Below are 8227 nucleotides of genomic sequence, written 5' to 3' on the forward strand. Positions count from 1 at the left end.
GAAGATGGCCTGGAACTCGGCGAGTCTTGTCGAAGAGTCCCAATATTTTCTGGTTGAGTCGAGAATCGGCGAGTCAAGGGATGAATCGGTGAGTTGTGGGCGAGTGGACTCAGAGTTGTTGGACTCGACGAGTTTCGGGGTGACTCGGCGAGTTAGGTCGCGGATTGAGGGAAGTTCTGAGTATGGGGACTCGGCGAGTCAGTAAGATTGACTCGGCGAGTAGAGTCAGTCAGGGGTTGACTTTGACCTTGTCCAAAGGTTGACCAGTTGTCTTTCAGGGGTATTTTGGTAATTAAGGGTATTTATTAAGTTGAGTGTGTTGGTGATCAGTGGAGGAGTTCGTGTCGGAGCTTGGAGCAGCGGGATCTTATCCTTTCAGCCGGCAGTTTCGAGGTGAGTTATCCTCACTATATCAACAGGGTCTAAGGCACCAAAGCCGGCCCTTATCGGATTGAGATCCGGGTAGTTGTTGTTATGTTGTTGCTGTGATATGTTTGCATCCTGAGAGCTATGATGGTATATGTTAGAGACCTGATTGAGATCGGTATCCTGAGAGATAGGGAGATGCTATGCTAGTGACCTATTAGGTCGGTATCCTGGTTAGGATGATGATACGTTATATGATCTGTTTGATCTGCTTGTTGACTGTGAATTGCTATATGATTGTATGTATATGTGCACATAGTTGTTTGGACTGGAGTTGGGTTGAGGCGGGTCCTGCTTTGTGCTGTAGGCCAAGATACCTAGGGCGGACCGGTTGTTCCGAAGGCCCAGCGAGCGGTCCGGATAGGCTGTAGTGTGACAACCCGAAATTTCCAATTGTATGAACATCATCTATTCAATAGTAGCTAGTTCAGTTTCTGTGATTTTCAAGCTTTTCCAAACAAGTTTGTGTACATTAGGGTTTACGTTTTAGGTGATATCAGGAGAGTGGATACTCCTGGTTTTGTGAAACTTGGGCATTTCAAGTTTCATAATGTTACAGTCCAACATCAGGAATGAAAATATTTTCTGCCAAAATATTCCAGGACTATAAATAGTTTTCTGAATTAAATTAATTCATTATTCACAATTCCAAATAGAGAAAAGCCATATTCTCTCTGACGGATCTTCGGGTTTTCATCCCAGATTGTGAGTCTACTTTTCTATATGTGTTTCAATACTTGTTTAATGCATATTAACAACAATTACATGTCTAGATGTCAAGATCCGGGAGTTTACCGCCCAAGAACGTTCTTGGGGAGTAAACTCCAAAATGGAACATTATGGCTTCCTAGTCCCAATTCCTTGTTAGAAGTCTTGTTTAGGAGATAGACTATGACATTTATGGATCAAAAAGCAACCAAGAACCATAAGTTCTAGGAGTTTACGGCCAAGGAACTCCCTTGGGCCGTAAACCCCTTTTCAAGGGCTTAAATGCCCTAAAACTCTCCCCAAATGCTTAAGGACCTTAACCACTTGTACTTGTGCTTGTTTAGAACACCAAAATCCCATAAAAACCATAAGTTTTTAGGAGTTTACGGCCAAGAACCCTTCTTGGGCCGTAAACCCCTTTTTGTGGGACAAAAATCATTCCAAGCTACCCTTAAGCCTTTAGACAATTTATCTTGCACCTTTGGGACTAGAATGGAGAGAAGAACACATAGAAACACCTCCTTGGAAGGAGTTTACGGCCAAGGATCATTACTTGGGCCGTAAACTCCAAGTGAAGGCACCAAAGTGTGCCTCTTGTTCCCATTAGCCTTAGATAAAATCATGGATGCCATTCTTGATGTTTAAGTGCCTCAAATCAATTTATTTCCTAGAGTTTACGGCCGTAAACTCTAAGGTGAAGGACCTTAGGCCGTAAACTCCCTTATGGAGTGTTCTAGAGCCTTAAAACTACTTCATGCATTATTCCAATAAAGATAGGAGTGTTCTAGATGCAAGATAACACCACAAAACACCCAAAAACACCATTTGAGGAGTTCACAGCCATAAACCTATGAGTTTACGGCCGTAAACTCCAAGGTGTGGGGTTTGTTGGATGGTGAACTCCTATACAAGGCCCTTTGATGTTTCAAACCCTTTTGCCTTGTCCCGTAGCAACTTAGATGCAATCATTTGAACCCTAAACACTCATAAAAGTGTTTAAATGTTTTCTAAGTGTCTTAACTTATTTAATTAAGTTATTATATGTCTAATTAGTTATATATATGTTTATTATATGATAACTAGGCTCGTGCGTGTAAACCAGTCTCCGTTTGCCACCTAGCACGGTAGCCGACACTACAATTCGAACGACTCACCACAAGTGAGTTCATACCCCTTGAATCAACCTTTGAAATGATTTTAAATGTTTTATAACACTTTATGGGGGGGAATACAAGTCAAATACTTATAAGTTATTACTTCAATCACATGTGATTGTGTTTAATCACATGTGATTAATAACTAGGAAAACAACGATTTTTACCACTGTTCAAACTGTTTTCAACTGCCTTACTATTGAAATGTTTTACAAACTGTTTTACTATCCAAACTTACTTATAGACTGTGATTCATTCAAATGCTTCTTATACTTAAACTGTTTTTATCAACTTATGCTTTTAAAATGATTTTTAGATCGACATCAAGTCAATCTTCTCTTGAAATTATATTTATGTTTTAAAATGTTTTATGAAAACTTATTTATGCTTTATATATACAAGTGCATGCCCGTATATGTATAGATATATAAATAATGTTCAAAAGGCTTAGGAATGCCATCCGCCCTATTTCCTTTTCCTCGATTTGGATGTGGTCTGGTGGGATTTCGGGTGACCATCCAAAAGTCGTTTCCATATTACTTATATATCATATATACATGTATAGACATAAAGGTACTTCCATATTCATATTCATCAGTACATCTTTAGCTGGTTACCATCGGGGTAACGCAGGATCATATACAGATATACTAGAAACAATACATATACAGACATACTAGAAACAATACATATACAGATATACTAGAAACAATACATATACAGATATACTAGAAACAATACATATACAGATATACTAGAAACAATACATATACAGATATACGAGAAACAATACATATACAGAAATACGAGAAACAATACATATACATGAATACTTAACAATTGTGATCCACTGTATCGGGCATGCCTTAAATGTCATGGCCTGAGTTGTAGCCAGAATTCTCTTGGAGGGAGAGCGTGAGTTTGCGTATAGATCTATACTGGATTGACTATCCTACACCTTGCTGCTAGCTACAGCCGGACCTGCAGGTCTGCGGGTGCCAAACGTCATTTCTTATTACGACCATTCATTATGTCGTTGATTATCTGTCGATAGCATGGTGCAATTAATCACAATAAACCTTAATATAACTCCGGTTAAAGGTAGTAGTATTTAGTACAGCAGTAGTCTTATTATACAAAGCTACAGTACTACAATGATTTACCCATTGCATATTTTAGTGATAACCTCACTTAAGAATTAATGTACAAACTATATTTTTAACAAATAAATAGTCATATTTGGGTAATCACACACTTTTACAACAGAAAAGTTTACAAAACAGCCTAGCCTTGGTAGAAGGTTACTTTTATAGAAAATATAGGATTTTCTGAGTGATTCAAACTTTTACAAACACTTTCAAACATTTACTTACATTTTTACAACTTATACATTGAGACAGGTTCAAACGTTTTTACAAGGAACATTGACACTAAAATACTTATGAACTCACCAGCTTAATGCTGATAAACTCTTTCAAAATAACTTGTATTCTCAGGTCATCAGTAGACAGGTACCGAGGCCAGCTTTTGAGAAGATGGAGTGCATTCAAGACTCATCTCATATTATTTTGTGTTTCATTATTTTTGGTGTCTATAACTGTACAGAACACACTTGTATTAAAATTATATATATTTAATGCAATGGATGATGTTGTTTGCTTATTTACATTTACTGTGTTGTGATACTGTACATGACGTCCTCCGCCCCGGAACGTTTCCGCCGTTCTTGGTTTTGGGGTGTGACAGATTGGTATCAGAGCATTGTTTATAGTGAATCAAGTATATCAACCCATAAAAGATATACTAAACTATAAACCCAAAAAGGGACTAAAACACTCTGACCAAGTGTATATACTTAAAATAATAAAATATTTAATTAAGTATACTAGTCTACATTATACTAAAATCAGTGTCACAATGACAAGAACAAAAGTATTACGATTGTTGAATATCACAAGTAAGCTCGGGGATGTATGGTCAGTCCTGGGAATGGCATAGCCTGATCAACTATGCTGGTCCTAGGAGTGATTAGCATATGCCCTAGAATGCTTGTGATATGTTAACAAGTCTAAAAACTTACCAACAATACCACAAGAAGATCAGTAGAACTTAACCTTAAAATACTATAGGAGTATTTTGTGCTATTAATTACACGTATACTATATTCTTATACCTCTCTTCTCGCGTAGATCTAAATGGCTGGATTTCATCATGGCGACCCGTACTTTCCCAATGAAGGCAATGCCGGATGGATCGATGAAGAGCCTGAAGATGAGCATCCAATCCCTTTGGATGATCACCTCGCAGAAGGCTTTTCAGATGGATCTGCCTCCGAGCCTGAAGTCAACAACCTACCGCTTGTAGGTCAAGCCCTGAACGACAACCCTCGACCAGCGTTTCCAGGCCCTACTCCCATGTGGGCAAACAATCTGAATCGCTGGAGTGATGAGCAGGGTCAGCCCTTACCATACTTTGGGGACCGAACCTTCTACAACATCAGCGATGGTGGCTCTGCTGACAGAGCTCTGCCGGTGATCATCCGCAGAATAGCTCGTAATGTCGAGCAAGGTCGAGCAGCCATCGACCGGGTCATGGAGATTGATGCCAATTCAGGTGTCAATACAGTCCGCATTCTCCGTCTTGAAGAAGACATGGAACGGACCCGGAGAACCACCGAAACTCTGCAGCAACAGCTGGCTGCCTCCCGTGCTGAAGTCTTAGAACTTCGAACTCGTCAGAGAGCTCAGGACCGACACCTTCAAGAGGTGTTTCGTCAAATGTCCGACCTCAGGGATCGCCCGAGGAATTCCCATCGCCATTAGATGATGTCTAGTACATCTCTGTCTTTTGATTTAGGGATAGCCTTGAACTTATGTGCTCTAAGTAGCACCTGTCTGTAAAATATTCCTAACTTTCGGTACTCTAATTAGGAATCTAGGACTGTCAGTATTGTCCTTATGGTATGATGTAAGACCTACTGTTAGGTCGATTTTTCCTTGAACTTATTACATCAGTAATACCAGTACTATTGAAATCTATATAACTTGTGGGAAAATTTTGTACACTTGAGTATTCCTACTAATATTTCTTATGTGATTTCAAACACTCATTCAAACTGTTGGGCTATGGTTAGTTAGTCCATGGGTCACTCTCACTTTGCTTAAAAATTGATCCTTATCATCCTTCTTGTTTTTATAAACTTATAGCTGAAGGATGCCTCCTCGCAAGTCTCCCAGAAATAGGAATAATCCTGTACCTCCACCGCCTCCACCACCTGCAGTCATCGATACTGCAGCCCTGAATGCTGTTGTAGCTGCAGCAGTGGCAACTGCCATGGCTCGGTATCACTCGTCTGATGCTAGCAGAGGTGGAACCCCTGTGGAATCTATCCCAGTTGAAATCCCTGTGCGCTCGAGGGAGTGCTCTTACAAGGATTTCACAAACTGCAAGCCGAAGCCTTTCTATGGCACCGGCGGAGTCATTGCTCTCTCGCAATGGTTTGAGAAGACAGAATCAGTCTTCGAAATTTGTTCGTGCCCTGCAGCATTCAAAGTGAAATATGCCGCATGCACCTTCGAGGATAAAGCCCTAACGTGGTGGAACGGCCACGTCAAAGCCCTAACTCTCGTCGTGGCTAACGACATGGGCTGGGCAACAATGAAGGACCTCATGACTGAGGAGTACTGCCCTAGGGGCGAAGTCCAGAAGTTGGAACATGAACTCTGGAATCTGTCAATGAAGGGCACCAACGTGATCGCTTACACTGCCCGCTTTAGCGAACTGGTGGCCCTATGCCCCAACATGGTTCCCACTGAAGGGAAAAAGATTGAGCGGTATGTATGGGGGCTGGTGCCTCCGTACCAAGGGAACGTCTTAGCATCCAACCCTTCTACTTTCGACAGTGCCAAGCGATTGGCACAAAGACTTATTGACCATGGAGTCAAGACCCCTACAACTACAACCACTCTAACCATCCCAGAACCCTCTAAACCCGCTGGCAACAAGCGGAAGTTTTGGGATGAGAAGAAGAAACAGCGAGCTTCAAAGAAACAACAAATCGTAGCAGTACATGCTGCGGTAGCCCCTACTGCTGTTACTGCTCCGAGGAAGCAGTACTCTGGAAGTTTGCCGAAGTGCAACAAATGCAACTTCCACCACAACGGCGCCTGCCATGAAATGCAGTGTACTAACTGCCACAGGAAAGGACACACCATCTGATTCTGTAGGTTCCCGGCGCAACCGATCTCCCAAGTTCCTGGCTCAGGCGCGAGCCCAACTTGCTATGGATGTGGCGAAACAGGCCACTTTAAAAGGGACTGCCCCAAAGCGAGGAATGCTGGAGGAGCAGGGAGGGTACTGGCTATAGGCCACAGGGAAGCAGTTGCTGACCCGACAGTAGTAACTGGTACGTTCCTCCTCGATAACTCCTATGCATGCATTTTGTTCGATAGTGGAGCGGAGCGAAGCTTCGTAAACCATAAATTTGCTCGCATGCTTAATCAACCACCGCACGCACTCAAAGAACTATTCACAGTAGAAATGGCTAATGGAAAAACTGAAAGTACTAATAGCATATACTTAGGTTGTCTTCTAACCTTAGATAACCATTCATTCCCAATTGACCTTATGCCGGTCTCGATAAAAAGTTTCGACGTTATTATCGGCATGGATTGGTTAAGTCTCCATCGCGCCGACATCATGTGCTACGAGAAAGCAGTCCGACTAAACCTCCCGTCTAACGAAACCCTTATAGTCTACGGCGACAAACCTGGTGCGAGTCTTCGCATTATATCTTGTATTCAAGCACAGAAATATCTGCGCAAAGAATACCACGCATTTCTTGCTCACGTCGTCGACACGAACCTAGAAACAAAAGAACTGAAGAACCTCCCAGTAGTGAGCGACTTTTCCGACATTTTCCCAGAAGAACTACCCGGGTTACCTCCGCAACGACAAGTCGAGTTCAGAATAGACTTAGTCTCAGGAGCGACCCCAGTAGCCAAGTCGCCCTACCGTTTAGCACCAGCCGAGATGCAAGAACTCTCTGGTCAACTTAACGAACTGCTCAGCAAGGGCTTTATAAGACCAAGTTTCTCACCTTGGGGAGCACCGGTCTTGTTCGTTAAGAAGAAAGACGGATCATTCCGTATGTGTATTGACTACAGAGAACTCAACAAATTGACGATCAAGAATCGTTACCCTCTGCCACGCATAGATGATCTATTCGACCAACTGCAAGGGGCGAGCTATTTTTCCAAGATTGATCTGAGATCCGGATATCACCAGTTACGAGTGCTCGAGGAGGATGTGCCAAAGACAGCCTTCCGAACTCGTTACGGACACTACGAGTTCGTGGTGATGCCATTCGGACTGACCAATGCGCCCGCAGTCTTCATGGATCTGATGAATAGAGTATGCCGACCTTACTTAGATTAGTTTGTCATCGTTTTCATTGACGACATCCTGATCTACTCCCGAAGTAAGAAGGAGCATGGTGATCATCTGCGACAAGTTCTAGAGACACTACGAAAGGAGAAACTTTATGCGAAGTTCTCGAAATGTGAATTTTGGATCCGAAGAGTCGAATTCTTAGGACACGTGGTTAGCGAAGAAGGAATCCACGTGGACCCATCCAAAATAAAAGCCATTGAGAACTTGTCAGCACCAAAGACACCTACAGAAATTCGCCAATTTCTAGGTCTCGCTGGCTACTACCGCAGGTTCATTCAGAACTTCTCCCGAATAGCGAAGCCTCTTACGACCCTGACCCAGAAAGGCGTGGCCTTTGACTGGGAAGAGAAACAAGAAAGAGTGTTCCAAACGCTCAAACGAGCCTTGTGCACCGCACCAATACTATCCCTTCCTGAAGGAATAGAAGACTTTGTAGTCTATTGCGATGCATCCAATCAAGGACTCGGATGTGTTCTGATGCAGCGAGG

This window comes from Lactuca sativa, chromosome 2, assembly GCF_002870075.4.
Source record: "Lactuca sativa cultivar Salinas chromosome 2, Lsat_Salinas_v11, whole genome shotgun sequence".
Taxonomy (NCBI): domain Eukaryota; kingdom Viridiplantae; phylum Streptophyta; class Magnoliopsida; order Asterales; family Asteraceae; genus Lactuca; species Lactuca sativa.